Here is a 14,768-nt window from a genome sequence, read left to right on the forward strand (position 1 = left end):
TGAGCCTTGCAAACTTTCAGTCTTATGGGTTTATTATCATTGTCTTCAACTCTTCAGTGCCTCTCTGTGTTGGAATAATAGTTTAAGGAAATTGATGTCAGTAAATTTGTTTTCATATCTCTATATCTTTATAGTACAGAATATATATATTACATATGGGTATATATCTATAGCTATGTATATAATACAGTATAGAAAGATTGTAAGGGTAAGGGGAATGTTTACCAGCTCACAAAAACTACTTCTTTCCCAAAACTGTAGCAGCACCTTGACCTATAAATATGGAAAACTATATTCAAAATAGCCCTCATCTGTTCATCAAAATAGGCCGAATGAGACCTCCCCATGGTTCTATTTTTGCCCAGTTCATATAATTTTATATTTTCCACACTCCAGTTTGATTGATTCATTCATCCATCAGATATCAAAAGGTAATAAGACTTTCTTTCTTTTAATTCATACTTTAATTAAGATATTTTATTAATTCAGAATTGACTCTCCCTTCAGTAACTCTAAATTAGTGAGTTCTTTCTTTGAGATGTTTTTAATATCCGTCTGATCTTGGGCCTGGTGGTATTGGACTGGTTTGATGGATAGTTAAGAACTTACTTCATTTTAAAAAGTAGCCCACCAGAATATTCCTCTGATGAACAAGGAACCAGAAAAAAATATATATATTTTTTGCAGAGAGTTTGGCAGATTGGCTCATTTTCATAAAATAGTTTGTGTAACAAAAGTGTGAAAGATGTCTCGTTTGTAAGCTGCTTTAATGAATTAAGATGGTAAAAGTACTCAGACCATAAAAGATGACATGCGGTATCCCATGGATGACATGGGACATGACATGCGATGTCCCATGTCATCCAGAGGCAGTGAGTGCGTCTAACATTGTGGGGGAGTGCTAATTACGAACGTGAGTTACACCATGTGAGAGTGAGCGTCTTCTTCATCTTTGACCTGCAGCTATAGGTTGGCAGGGGACCACAAGTTTTGGAATTTTGCAGACCTGAGTCTGAAATCTGGCTATACCTCTTATTCTCAAGTTAATCCAGACCTTCTTGGCCTCAGTTTTTTGTCATCTTCAAAATAGAAAGAAATAATACCCTCTTCATATTGTTGTTGTATATTTAAATGAGGTTAAGGAGCTAATGCTTAATTCTTAACCTGGGGTCTGTAAATGCATGACAAATGGCCAGGTCATTATGTGAATGGTGAACCTCAACTCTTTCTCATAGATGACCTATCAGGCATCAGTTATCAAAACACAAATCGAAGAAATGAACTCTTCTGTTTCTGCTCCTCTCTTCAAGGCATTGTTTTTAAATCTTATGGAATTTCCCTTCTCGTAGGTCAAAAATGGTCAAATATTGGTTCATAGTGTCCACTCTAATGACAATTTTATATTCAGAAAGTTATATTCAGCTTAATCTTACAACCATGAAAAATCTCAAGGATAAAAATAAGTTGATGATAGTCTCCCCTGTAATGTAAGCCTATTAAAACACCTATATTTGTTTTATTTTTCAAGGCAAGGATAGGCAAAGACTTAAAAAATATTCATTTAATTATCTTTCTATCCTACTAACATGGTTGTCTGAACCCGATACACTGATTGTGTCCCTTCTCTAAATGTGCCTATTCAGACGTTTGAGGTTGAAACTTTAGCTAATTTACTGACAGTTGATGTGTTGTAATCATTTTCACTGTAATTGATCTAAATGTTTGATTCAACTTTTATCGAGAAATTTAAAAACCTTCCTCATTAATTGATTGCCTTGTTGTTCCACATACTCTCAAGGCCATCTTGACAAAATTCAGGCAATGAGGCCGAGAGATGATTTTCTGTGTTTAGAGTTTTGTTTGTTTTTTAAGAGTTTTCAAGTCCCTTGGCTTTGTGGTCGAAGCAAACAACAAAGCAAATTTGTTGACAAATCAAGCAAATCTGTCATTTGTCTCTGGTCCATTGAGTTATCTAAACGTGGAAGCCCAAGTTCAGGGATAGAGCACTGGAACAGTTAGCAGAAATCTTGGCTTCCTGGCTTCCAGATGCCACGTCAGCTCATCTAAATATTCCTCATTTAAGGGGGGAGTTGTAGCATTACAGTCCTAAAAACCATTTAATGTGCTTTTATTATTTAAAATGCTTTATCTGTAGTATTAGACCCTCACAAAACCCTATGAAAATGTGTTTTATTTTTTAATCTTTTACCAGTGAGGAAAATGAAGCCCCAAGAATTGAAAGCAACTTACCCAAGTTCCCCGCCACCCTGTAAACCATAGGCTGAGTTTAGAGCAGTGGTTCTCAACCAGGGATTTTATTCCCTCTTCCCAGGGGACATATGACACTATCTGGAGATATTTTTGGTTGCTACAGCTGGGGGAGGGTGCTCCTGGTGACTACTGGGTCAGGGCTGTTAAGCATCCTACCATGTATGGGACGGTCCCCCACAGCAAAGAATTACCGGGCCCGAAATGTCAATGCAGGTATTGCCAAAGTTGAGAAACTCTGCCCTAGAGTCTCCAGAGCTTTCCAATAGAACTTTCTGCAATGATGGAAACGTTCTACTAAACACTTGAAAAGTGGCTAGCGTGAATGAGGGACTGTTTGTTTAATTTTAAATCATTTAAATTTAAATAGCTACATATATCTAGTGGCTAGTTTTTTGGACATCATAAGTCTTATGTTGCTTCCTGGCCTGTAGAATGTCATATAATAACAATTTCATAGGGTTGTCATAAGAACTGAGTGAGATAAGTAAGTGTGCAATAGGATATTGACTGCTATTTTAGGAGTTAGGTAATACATCCATATATACATGCTAATTATACTATGAAATATGTGCATATATTATTTGTATATACATACGCGCACACGTGAATGAAGCAGTTTCCAAAGAATGATCTCAAATAATAACGACATGTTTAGGTAGTCCACAAACTACTGCAGTGCACCAACATGAAGTCTTTAATCCTGCTGAATCCCCCTGCGTCACTTCTTGCAACTGCAACAGACGTTGGGAGCTCAAATATTAGAGAGTCCTTTCACCAGACCAGTGAATATCTGAACTTCAACAACTAAATGAACAGGTATTTATTGGCCGGAACCCTCCCTGCCCCCCACCACCAAGGCCAGATTTCCTTAGGTATCAGTACTTCAGTGTTGATAAATACGGTTTGATCTTGAAAAGTGGAGTTTATGTGAGCTCTTTGGAAGCACATCTTTCAATGGCTTCTAGCCGGAAGGCCTAGCCCACTTTTGCTCTCTGAAGGTGCCTCTGGCAGACAGGCAGAATGGCCCACCAAGACTCTGCTGGCATGAGGACCCAAGTGGCTTGGTGGGCACGCTAATGACTGACAGATGGGGCAGGGTTCAGATTATTCTGCTGCTGGGGAATAAAGTCACCCCTTAAATCTCAGGGTTTACACTTGCCTTTGAAGAGAATTCATATACATACTTGATACTGGAGTAAGAACCAGTTAAATTCTTCTTCCATCAACATTCTAATGGTCTTTTAGCTTACTTTTCTTTGGAACAGGGATTGAACTCAAAGGAAAGGCATTTGGGACCAAAGAATATTCAGAATAGAAATAAACAGGATCATGGCCTTTCTTTTCCTCTCTTTCTTTGGGTTTCAACTTAAATACCATGTTTCTAGAGAGGCCCAACCCAACCAGCATACATATAAACAAGATTTCCCACCTTACTCTTAGGTTTGATTTTTATCTTATCTCCTAATTAACTTCCTTCAAAGCACTTTTGAGAATTAGCAATTATTTATTTGGAGATTTACCTACTTAGTTTCACTGTGTCTTCCTCACCAGACTACAAACTCTTTGATGGAAGAGACCATCTCTCTCTTGTCTGCCATAGTATCTTCATAATCCAGCATCGTGTTTGGCATGTGTGTTTTTTGGATGAGTGGATACGTGAACATAAAATTGAGTATAAATATCATTGATTACTCCTCTGGTAGGTATAACCTGTAAAAATTAGTCAAAAGATATTTGTCTGTTTTCCCGGGAATGAATGCTCCCAAATTGTGTTATTCTTCCTGAGTCTGTGAGAACTTTGACTCAAGCATTTTCCAAAGACAATGTGTCCCATTTCCTTGATTTCGGGATGCAGGCACCGGGTCTCTGGAGATGAGGCCACCAGGAGAGAATTATTCGAGCAATTACATGAGAAATGTAGATGCCAGGCCTGAGGTCCACACAACCATTGTTTCCTGAGGACTCTACTTCTGACAAGAGCAAAAGAGAGTGTAGTAGTTGCAGAGCACGATGTTGCTCCCCAAAGTCCCTACTTGCATCCCCTTAGATACATAGGTGCTGTGACTTTCTTCCTTTCCACAAACACTTAGAATGAACCTACTCTGCACACGGATCAGAAGTCAGGGTTGAGTTAGAAAGAAGAATACCAAGATGATAACGCCTAGGCTTTTAAATCCTACAAATTTGGGTTCAGTTCCCAGGGTGGCCACTTACTGGTGACCTTGGACAAGTCACACATCCTCTTGAAGCCTGTGATCCCTTATCTGTAAACTGGGGTTTACATATTTACATAGCACATATTTCATACCATTGTGATAAAAAGTGAGATGTTCCTGATGAAGCATTTAGGACAGAGCCTAGAACATAGGAAGCACTCAGTAAATGTGAACTGTCTGTGATGATATTAACACTTGGCTCCAGATTCTTTGACACTCCTCAAAGGTGGAGTTATGTCCCTTTCTCTTGAACCAACATGTCCTTACGACTGCTTTAACACAGAGTCCAGTGGAGGTGACACTTCCAAAGCTAGGTCAAAAAGACATCAGCTCTTCCTTGTTTACTAGAACCCTGACCCACCTTGGAAGAAGTCACACTTCCCTGAGACCACCATGTTGAGGAGGCCATGTGGAGGTGCTCTGGCCAACAGTCCCATCTAAATCCATCCTTCCACTCACCCTCACTGAGCTGCTAGACCATCCCTCTGGGAAGTAGACCCTCCAGCCTCAGCTGTTCATGGCCCCAGATGTTCAAGTCACCTCCAGCTGAGGCCCCAGACATGAGGCAGCTGACTCAAGCCATCCTACCTGTACCCTGTCAGAATTCCCAATTCATAGACTCCAGGAGCACCATAGAGGGTGGTCATTTCAAGTCACTAAGTTTTGGGATAATTTATTACCCAGCAATAGGTTATGGTATGCCACAATTACCATTTATGTCAGTTATTAAAAACTCCTGTGATAGTTGTTAACATTTAAATAACTAAATAATAAATAATGATTATTAAATAAATAATAAATCTATTATTAAATAATCATAGTAATAGTAATTGATTAGACAGATATCATTCTTGCCACCTTGTATCATTCACTCTTCTGGTCAACAGTGCTGTGAAAGAAGTCTGGAACTGCTGTATCTTTTCTCTGAGACTTTGCTCATGGCATCTGCTCCTCCTAGAACTCTCTTCCAAGCTTACTGTGGCTCATTCTTACTCATCCTTTAGGATTTCAGCTCAGGTGTCACCACCTCCAGAAACCCACTCCTCATACCTGGTCCTCTGTGATCCTGCAAGGACCTCTAAGTTTCTCTTTGCACTTTACACACTGCACTTGCTACATGACATCACAAATTTCTACGACGTCCTTAAGGGAAGACACTGCCTTATTCAACATTGTTTCCCCAGGGCCTGCATTTACACAGGAAAAACAGTATCTGGTTGTGGTTTGGCACACATGTTCTGGAGCCAGGCTGCCTGAGTTTGAACCCTGGCTCAGCCGCCTACCTGCTGGGCGATCTTCTCCGAGTGCCTTAAAAATGCTGTGTCTCATGTGTGTAGACTGCTTCGTGGACCCTCCCTCTTTCATAAACTTCCTTACAATTTAAAGATTTTAAAAAGTAAGAAATAGAAAGCATTTAGATTAGCACTGGATATGTAGTAAGTCTTCAATTAATAACTAGGTATTGTTTATAAACTATTATATTGGTTTGGCTCCAGACAGAGGGTCAGCCCTGCCGTTTCTTTTTATTCTGGTTCTGTTTGGAGTTTTTTCCTCTTAAATATTTCATCTATTTGTGCTTATTTGTTTGTTCATTTGTTTGTTTAGCCTGGGATCTAGCAGTAATTCTCAAATCTAGCTGTATACTCTAGGCTCATCTGGGGTAGCCTGTTAGAAAACCCCAGGCACTCTTTCCAGTGATTCTGCAGCCAGAAGTGAAGCCAGGGAACCTGCAGCTTTAACAAGTTTACTAGGCGACTGATTCCAAGGAGGTGGCCCATGAACGGGGCCAGCATTTGCTAACACTGACCTAGGATTTCTATCCAATTTTAATTTTACTGCTTTATCTCCTGACTCCATTTCTTAAGAGAGCATCTCATATACACAATTTTCCCTTCAAGCAGCAAACTGCAGACTGTTTAAAACAAACGTCTAAATGCCATTTCATTCTCTTTTTTTTACAGGATGCCCTTTTCTCACCTCATTTTGTCCCCTTCACCAGCAGTTAGCATCTGACCCCATCCTTGTTCACCAAAAGAGCTGGCCATTTGTAGTCAATGGCTGAACAGCTGAAGGCTCCTTTTAGGGGAGTAAAATTGTAAATAAGGGTGATAAATAAAGCTGTTCTTTAAAAGAGCCAGTCTCTTTGGCACATACTGTGCTTTCCTCTATCAGAGGGGGGAAAACTGAGGCTTATTCATAAGGAAATGAATAAATGGTCAAAGAATCACTCCAGAGAGTCAGAAGCTAATCCTCTTTTGTCAAGTGGGGGATGCTTTTCCCTATTTCATATTTGTTTATGAATGCCACAGCATGTATTCCAAAAACACCACCCCTGGAGAGAGTAGAGCTATAATTCTGACAGAATTATATTACCCAATCATCTAAATTCAGGATAAATTTTAGATAGAAAGGAGATAGCAGAAAACCAATCCTTAGAACACACCTGTGAGACCCTTTGAATAGCGCTTTGTGAATGAATGCCCTTTATCTCTCCCCCCAGCGATGCTATCACAGTTTAACTGGCGCTAACACAGCTGTTCACAGCTGCACACAAGATGCTCGCAAGAGCACAATGTCAACCATTTGTCCTCGTGGGGTGCAGCTTAATTTATTTCCTTTGAGGATGGAGTCTGATATTGTGTTCTAGCAAGAATCTAATCAGCAGATCTAAAAGACTTTCAGAGGTCAGATTTAAGGGATGAGGTGAGTTTCCGTGTATGATTCTTCTCTTGGATATCTACCCCTGCCCCTCGAAATATATCCAGTGGAGAACTAATCTTGAGGGTCAGTTTGTTTTTAATAGACCTTAAGCAGGAAGTTAACTGTGGTGGAACAAATGTTCTCATTATTTGAGGGAGAACCATAGCCACACTCCACTTGTCAGCAGGGTCAGCTGATGCCAGAATGCTCTTCACAAGCCAATTCACGGCAATGTGACAAAGGAAATTTATTGAGCACCTACTACATGCTGAGCAAATGTGTGGGGCTGGAAAAGGCAATAAAAAATTTTCATTTCATTACAACGTTAAGTTGCATGTCTTGCTCCTGAATGCCTTTAACATGCCTGGCGCAGTTTAGATGTTCAATAAATGTTGAATAAATGAATAAATACTGCACTCAGTAAATCAATCTCCTAAGCTAAGCCAGATAGATTTGTAGCAGCTGCCCAGAGGGCTATGCCAAAAAAAAAGATTCTGAGGCTGTATCCAAGCTCAGTGAGAAATGTGACCTGAATGATTAGCAGTGTCTGTCAAGGGCAGGAGAGAGGTGAAATCAAGTGTGCCATATAATATATTCTGGGGCTAAACGTACGTGATATAGCTATTCATCCCCTCCCTCTCACCCTCTCTGCTTTTTTCCCCATAAACCTTTCCCTTCAATTTCTGAAGCAAGCTGAGCAGCTGTCAGGGTCTAATCAGAAGTATAAATCTTCTGCATTCATGATCCCCATCTCTTCAGAATTCATCTTCTTCCAATCAGGAGAGAAGAGCTAATAGATTCTGGTTTGAGTGAATCAAAGACATCACAGAAGGAAATTCCATCTCGCTACCACTGTGACTCTGCCTGGTTGGTACAAAACGAAAGACCAGGCAAAATGCAAAGTTCAAAAAATTGAGAGATACAGAGTTTACATTTTCTTGATTTAATTTGTATACACAAGGTTCACCTAATCCTTAGTGGGTGAGGATATAGGTGATGAGTATGCTGGATTCATATGGATTTTCTGCTCCTCATGTGAAAAACCGCATGTGCCTTTTCTTGACTTCACACTTAAAAAAAAAAAATTGTCCAGCGTATCTTGTTAAATAGAAAAACTTTAAAACATAAAAATTTAAATCTCACACTAGTTACTAGGCTGCTTTGTTAAAATTCGCTCTGTCAAAGCCAGAGGAGTAAGTTTTTTAATACCATTTTCTTTCTTTTTTATTTATTTATTTATTTATTTATTTATGACTGTGTTGGGTCTCTTAGTTTTCGTGTGAGGGCTTTCTCTAGTTGCGGCAAGTGGGGGCCACTCTTCATCGCGGTGCGGGGGCCGCTCTTCATCGCGGTGCGCGGGCCTCTCACTATCGCGGCCCCTCCCGTTGCGGGGCACAGGCTCCAGACGCGCAGGCTCAGCAGTTGTGGCTCACGGGCCCAGTCGCTCCGCGGCATGTGGGATCCTCCCAGACCAGGGCTCGAACCCGTGTCCCCTGCATTAGCAGGCAGATTCTCAACCACTGCGCCACCAGGGAAGCCCAGAGGAGTAAGTTTTGACACTACCTGTTAGGAGAAGATGTTGCAGAACAACATACATTTTAAATGTTATCCCGACATGCATAAAAGATCCATCCAAATTTACCTGGAAGCCCTGGAGGATTACCTGCCCTCCCAGTAATTTGACAGAAAAGTTTCACTAAAAGCCAACCAGTAGTTACAAAAGCCATGCAAATTTCCGAGATTGGTAGGCAAACAGGTCCAAAGATTTGGCAACCAAACACAGCCCACTTTTTTCCTTATACACTTTAGTTGGTTTGCATTTGTGAAAAGCAGTATATATTGCTCTATAAATGGGAAAAAGAATTTATATGGATATAAGCAAAATACATGCAGATATTAAAAAATAAAGGCAATGTTTCTAAAATGATATCTTTCTTTGATATGAGAAGGAACTAAACTAAAAAATTCAAAAGTGGATGTCTTTGAGTAGAATTGCAGTAACTTTATTCTTCTTTAAACTTAAGCAAGAAAAATGAGGGAAAGGTATAGTAGAGTATGAACATAAGCAGAAATAAAGAATGAGTTTGATATCCAATTTGCATAACAAGTTATTCCTATAAAATTAATGTAAGTGATATAATATTTGATTTGATACGACTTCCCTTTTTCCTGGAAATTTTTGTTAGAGAAGTAAGCAGGGATAGAAGGAAAATCAGCTTCAAATATTAATATATCTAAATTCTATTTTCTGGATTTTCTTTTACTCTGAAACAAAAGGTGGAGATTCATGTAATGGAAGAGAGATGATCCTGGGAAACATAAACAGGAGTAAATCAAATTTGGTCTCTGAATATATCTTTTTGAAAACTTTACAACTTCATGAATATATAACAAATATATAATCGATTATCTAATACACTAAAAATGTTGAATATTCATTACACACAGTAGTAGACATTGGGAAATGTATGATAAGTCATTCTGAAGTTGCCAATGATTTCGCTTACATTTTTAAAAAATCACTATATAAACATTGTTGCCAGTCGCCCAGACCAGTGGAAATATGGAATCCTTTAGCTATAAGCTGGAAACAGTGAAAAAGGGAACCTATAGAAATAGGACAGACTGGAAAGAAACTAAATTTGCACAAAGCATCAGTCTCAAGATCTAATTAGTGCCCCCTGGAGACTAATTTTTCAATTAGAAATTTACTTCAATACTAAAGGCATGAGAATAAGTTTATAAAATGTGCTTCCACCCACCTTTTTTGCTTGAGGGTTCTAATTATAAGGAAATGCACCAAGAAAATAAGTCTATGACAAATGAAAAAATCCTAGACAGACCAATTAGGATAAGAAAATAATTTGGGCTCCAAAACCTATGGAGTTTTAAAGACTTCAGCAGTTAATGGTTAAAGGTGGGGAAAAAAATAAACGATCTGTTGCATAAGCAACTCCAAGATATTCAGAGTGGGCCTCAAACGTTCTGGGTTGGTCTGGCTCCAGGATTACTGCAGTGGATGATTAAATACCGTTGTTGATACGGGAGAACAGTATACTGGAGTCTGGTTGGGGGTCCTCCTTGAGTTTTTCTTACTCTATGAAAAAAAGTAGGCAGGCCTCTGTGTCCTCTTGTTTCAGAGGGTTTGGATTGTAGGGCAGAAAGCAGAACTCACCTCAAGAGAACCCTTGCTGCTTGGCTTTTATTGTCAAAAGTGTGCTTATATATTTTTTAATTGAACTATAGTTGACTTACAATGCTGTGTTAGTTTCTGGTGTATAGCAAAGTGATTCAGTTATACATATATGTATATATATATATTCTTTTTCACATTGTTTTCCATTATGGTTTCTTACAGGGTACTGAATAGAGTTCCCTGTGCTATACAATAGGACGTTGTTGTTTATCCATTCTATATATAATAGTTTGCATCTGCTAATCCCCAACTCCCAATCCAACCCTCCCCCAACCCCTTGGCAACCAAAAATCTGTTCTTTATGTCTGTGAGTCTGTTTCTGTTTTGTAGATAAGTTCATTTGTGTCATATTTTATTTTTTTAAATACATTTTTATTGGAGTATAATTGCTTCACAATGCTGTGTTAATTTCTGTTATACAACAAAGTAAATCAGCCATAGGAATACATATATCCCCATTATCCCCTCCCTCTTGGGTCTCCTTCCCACCCTCCCTATCCCACCCCTCTAGGTGGTCACAAAGCACTGAGCTGATCTCCCTGTGCTATGCTGCTGCTTCCCACTAGCTATCTGTTTTACATTTGGTAGTGTATATATGTCCATGCCACTCTCTCACTTCATCCCAGCTTACCCTTCCCTATCCCCGTGTCCTCAAGTCCATTCTCTACGTCTGCATCTTTATTCCTGCCCTGTCACTAGGTTCATCAGTACCAGTTTTTTTTAGGTTCCATATGTATGCGTTAGCATATGGTATTTGTTTTTCTCTTGACTTACTTCACTCTGTATGACAGACTCTAGGTCCATCCACCTCACTACAAATAACTCAATTTCATTTCTTTTTATGGCTGAGTAATATTCCATTGTATATATGTGCCATATCTTCTTTATCCATTCATCTGTCGATGGACACTTAGGTTGCTTTCATGTTCTGGCTATTGTAAATAGAGCTGCAATGAACATTGTGGTACATGACTCTTTTTGAATTATGGTTTTCTCAGGATATTTGCCCAGTAGTGGGATTGCAGGGTCATATGTAGTTCTATTTTTAGTTTTTTAAGAAACCTCCATACTGTTCTCCATAGTGGCTGTATCAATTTACATTCCCACCAACAGTGCAAGAGGGTTCCCTTTTCACTACACCCTCTGCAGCATTTATTGTTTCTAGATTTTTTGACAATGACCATTCGCACCAGTGTGAGGTGATACCTCATTGTTGCTTTGATTTGAATTTCTCTAATAATTACTGATGTTGAGCATCTTTTCATGTGCCTTTTGGCCATCTGTATGTCTTCTTTGTGAAATGTCTATTTAGGTCTTCCGCCCATTTTTTAATTGGGTTGTTTGTTTTTTTGATACTGAGCTGCATGAGCTGCTTGTATATTTTGGAGATTAATCCTTTGTCAGTTGCTTCGTTTGCAAATATTTTCTCCCATTCTGAGGGTTGTCTTTTTGTCTTGTTCATGGTTTCCTTTGCTGTGCAAAAGCTTTTAAGTTTCATTAGGTCCCATTTGTTTATTTCTGTTTTTATTTTCATTACTCTAGGAGGTGGGTCAGAAAAGATCTTGCTGTGGTTTATGTCAAAGAGTGTTTTTACTGTGTTTTCCTCTAAGAGTTTTATGGTATCCGGTCTTAAATTTAGGTCTTTAATCCATTTTGAGTTTATTTTTGTGTATGGTGTTAGGAAGCGTTCTAATTTCATTCTTTTACATGTAGCTGTCCAGTTTTCCCAGCACCGCTTATTGAAGAGGCTGCCTTTTCTCCACTGTATGTTCTTGCCTCCTTTGTTGTAAATTAACTGACCATATGGCGTGGGTTATCTCTGGGCTTTCTATCCTGTACCATTGATCTATATTTCTGTTTTTGTGCCAGTACCATACTCTCTTGATTACTGTAGCTTTGTAGTATAGTCTGAAGTCCGGGAGCCTGATTCCTCCAGCTCCGTTTTTCTTTCTCAAGATTGCTTTGGCTATTCAGGTTGTTTTGTGTTTCCATACAAATTGTATGGAATTCAAATTGTAATTTAATTTCAAATTGTATGGAATTTACAATTCCATACAAATTGTAAAATTTTTTGTTCTAATTCTGTGAAGAATGCCATTGTTGGTTTGATAGGCATCGTATTGAATATGTAGATTGCTTTGGGTAGTATAGTCATTTTCACAATATTGACTCTTCCAGTCCAAGAACATGGTATATCTCTCCATCTGTTTGTGTCATCTTTGATTTCTTTCATCAGTGATTTATAGTTTTCTGAGTTCAAGTCTTTTGCCTCCTTAGGTAGGTTTATTCCTATTGGTTGTTGTGATGGTAAATGGGAGTGTTTCCTTAATTTCTCTTTCTGATTTTTCATTGTTAGTGTATAGGAATGCCAGAGATTTCTGTGCATTAATTTTGTATCCTGCAACCTTATCAAATTCATTGATTAGTTCTAGTAGCTTTCTGGTGACATCTTTAGGATTTTCTATGTATAGTATCATGTCATCTGCAAACAGTGACAGCTCTACTTTTTCTTTTCCAATTTGTATTCCTTTTATTTCTTTTCCTTCTCTGATTGCCATGGCTAGGACTTCCAAAACTGTGTTGAATAAGGGTGGCGAGAGTGGACATCCTTGTCTTGTTTCTGATCTTAGTGGAAATGCTTTCAGTTTTTCACCATTGAGAATGATGTTTACTGTGGGTTTTTCATATATGACCTTTATTATGTTGCGCTAGGTTTCTTCTGTGCCCATTTTCTGGAGAGTTTTTATCATAAATGGTTGTTGAATTTTGTCAAAAGCTCTTTCTGCATCTATTGAGGTGATCATATGGTTTTTATTCCTTAATTTGTTACTATGGTGTATCACATTGATTGATTTGTGTATATTGAAGAATCCTTGCCTTCCTGGGATAAATCCCACTTGATCATGGTGTATGATCCTTTTAATAGGTTGTTGGATTCCGTTTGCTAGTATTTTGTTCAGGATTTTTGCATCTATGTTCATCAGTGATATTGGTCTATAATTTTCTTTTTTGTGATATCTTTTTCTGGTTTTGGTATCAGGGTGATGGTGGCTTCGTAGAACGAATTTGGGAGTGTTCCTCCCTCTGCAGTTTTCTGGAAGAGTTTGAGAAGGATCGGTTTTAGCACTTCTCTAAATGTTTGATAGAATTCGCCTGTGAAGCCATCTGGTCCTGGACTTTTGTTTGTTGGAAAATTTTTGATTACAGTTTCAATTTCATTCATTGTGATAGGTCTGTTTATATTTTCTAATTCTTCCTGGTTCAGTCTTGGAAAATTGTACCTTTCCAAGAATTTGTCCATTTCTTCATGGTTGTCCATTTTATTGGCATGTAGTTGTTTGTAGTAGTCTCTTACAATCCTTTGTATTTCTGCAGTGTCAGTTGTGATTTCTCCTTTTTTGTATCTAATTTTATTGATTTGCATCCTCTCCCTTTTTTTCTTGATGAGTCTGGCTAATGGTTTATCAATTTTGTTTATCTTCTCAAAGAACCAGCTTTTAGTTTTATTGATCTTTGCTGTTGTTTTCTTTGTTTCTATTTCATTTATTTCTGCTCTGATCTTTATGATTTCTTTCCTTCTACTGACTTGGGTTTTCTTTGTTCTTCTTTCTCTAGTTGCTTTAGGTGTAGGGTTAGATTGTTTATTTGAGATTTTATTTGTTTCTTGAGGTAAGATTGAATTGCTATAGACTTCCCTCTTAGAACTGCTTTTGCTGCATCCCATAGGTTTTGGGTCATCATGTTTTCATTGTCATTTTTTTCTATGTATTTTTTTATTTCTTCTTTGATTTCTTCAGTGATCTCTTGGTTATTTAGTAGAGCACTGTTTAGCCTCCATGTATTTGTGGTTTTTACAGTTTTTTTCCTGTAATTGATTTCCAGTCTAATAACATTGTGGTCAGAAAAGATGCTTGATACGATTTCAGTTTTCTTAAATTTTCCGAGGCTTGATTTGTGACCAAAGATGTGATCTGTCCTGGAGAATGTTCTGTGTGCACTTGAGAAGAAAGTGTATTCTGCCACTTTTGGGTGGAATGTCCTATAAATATCAATTAAATCTGTCTGGTCTATTGTGTCATTTAAAGCTGTGTTTCCTTATTAATTTTCTGTCTGGATGATCTGTCCATTGGTGTAAGTGGGGTGTTAAAGTCCCGCGCTATTATTGTGTTACTGTTGATTTCCCCTTTCTTGGTTGTTAGCATTTGCCTTATGTTTTGAGGTGTTCCTATGTTGGGTGCATAAACATTTATAGTTGTTATATCTTCTTGGATTGATCCCTTGATTATCCCTGTTAGTCCAGTGGTTCGGACTCGGAGCTCCCACCGCTGGACTTTGGCTCAACCCCTGGCTCCTGAACCAAGATCCCACAATCTGCGTGGGGTGGC

The 14,768-nt window shown here is 38.5% G+C and overlaps 1 protein-coding gene across 14 annotated transcripts in view; it reads right to left on the bottom strand.

Moving 5' to 3' along the window:
- The window catches only part of LOC309606953 (uncharacterized protein), a 431,574-nt gene that overhangs the window by 231,294 nt on the left and 185,512 nt on the right, over window positions 1-14,768 (bottom strand). Inside the window, exon 5 of one of the 14 annotated variants that reach the window (XR_014232140.1) lies at window positions 8,460-8,750. The exons of 12 other annotated variants lie outside the window; for them this stretch is intronic. The gene's annotated coding sequence lies outside the window, so the exon portion shown is untranslated. Of the gene's footprint in view, window positions 1-8,459; window positions 14,755-14,768 lie in introns of those variants that run through there. One more of the 14 variants, XR_014232141.1, reaches the window with a different exon arrangement.

The sequence above is a fragment of the Balaenoptera borealis genome, assembly GCF_965194805.1.
Source record: "Balaenoptera borealis genome assembly, chromosome: 12".
NCBI lineage: Eukaryota > Metazoa > Chordata > Mammalia > Artiodactyla > Balaenopteridae > Balaenoptera > Balaenoptera borealis.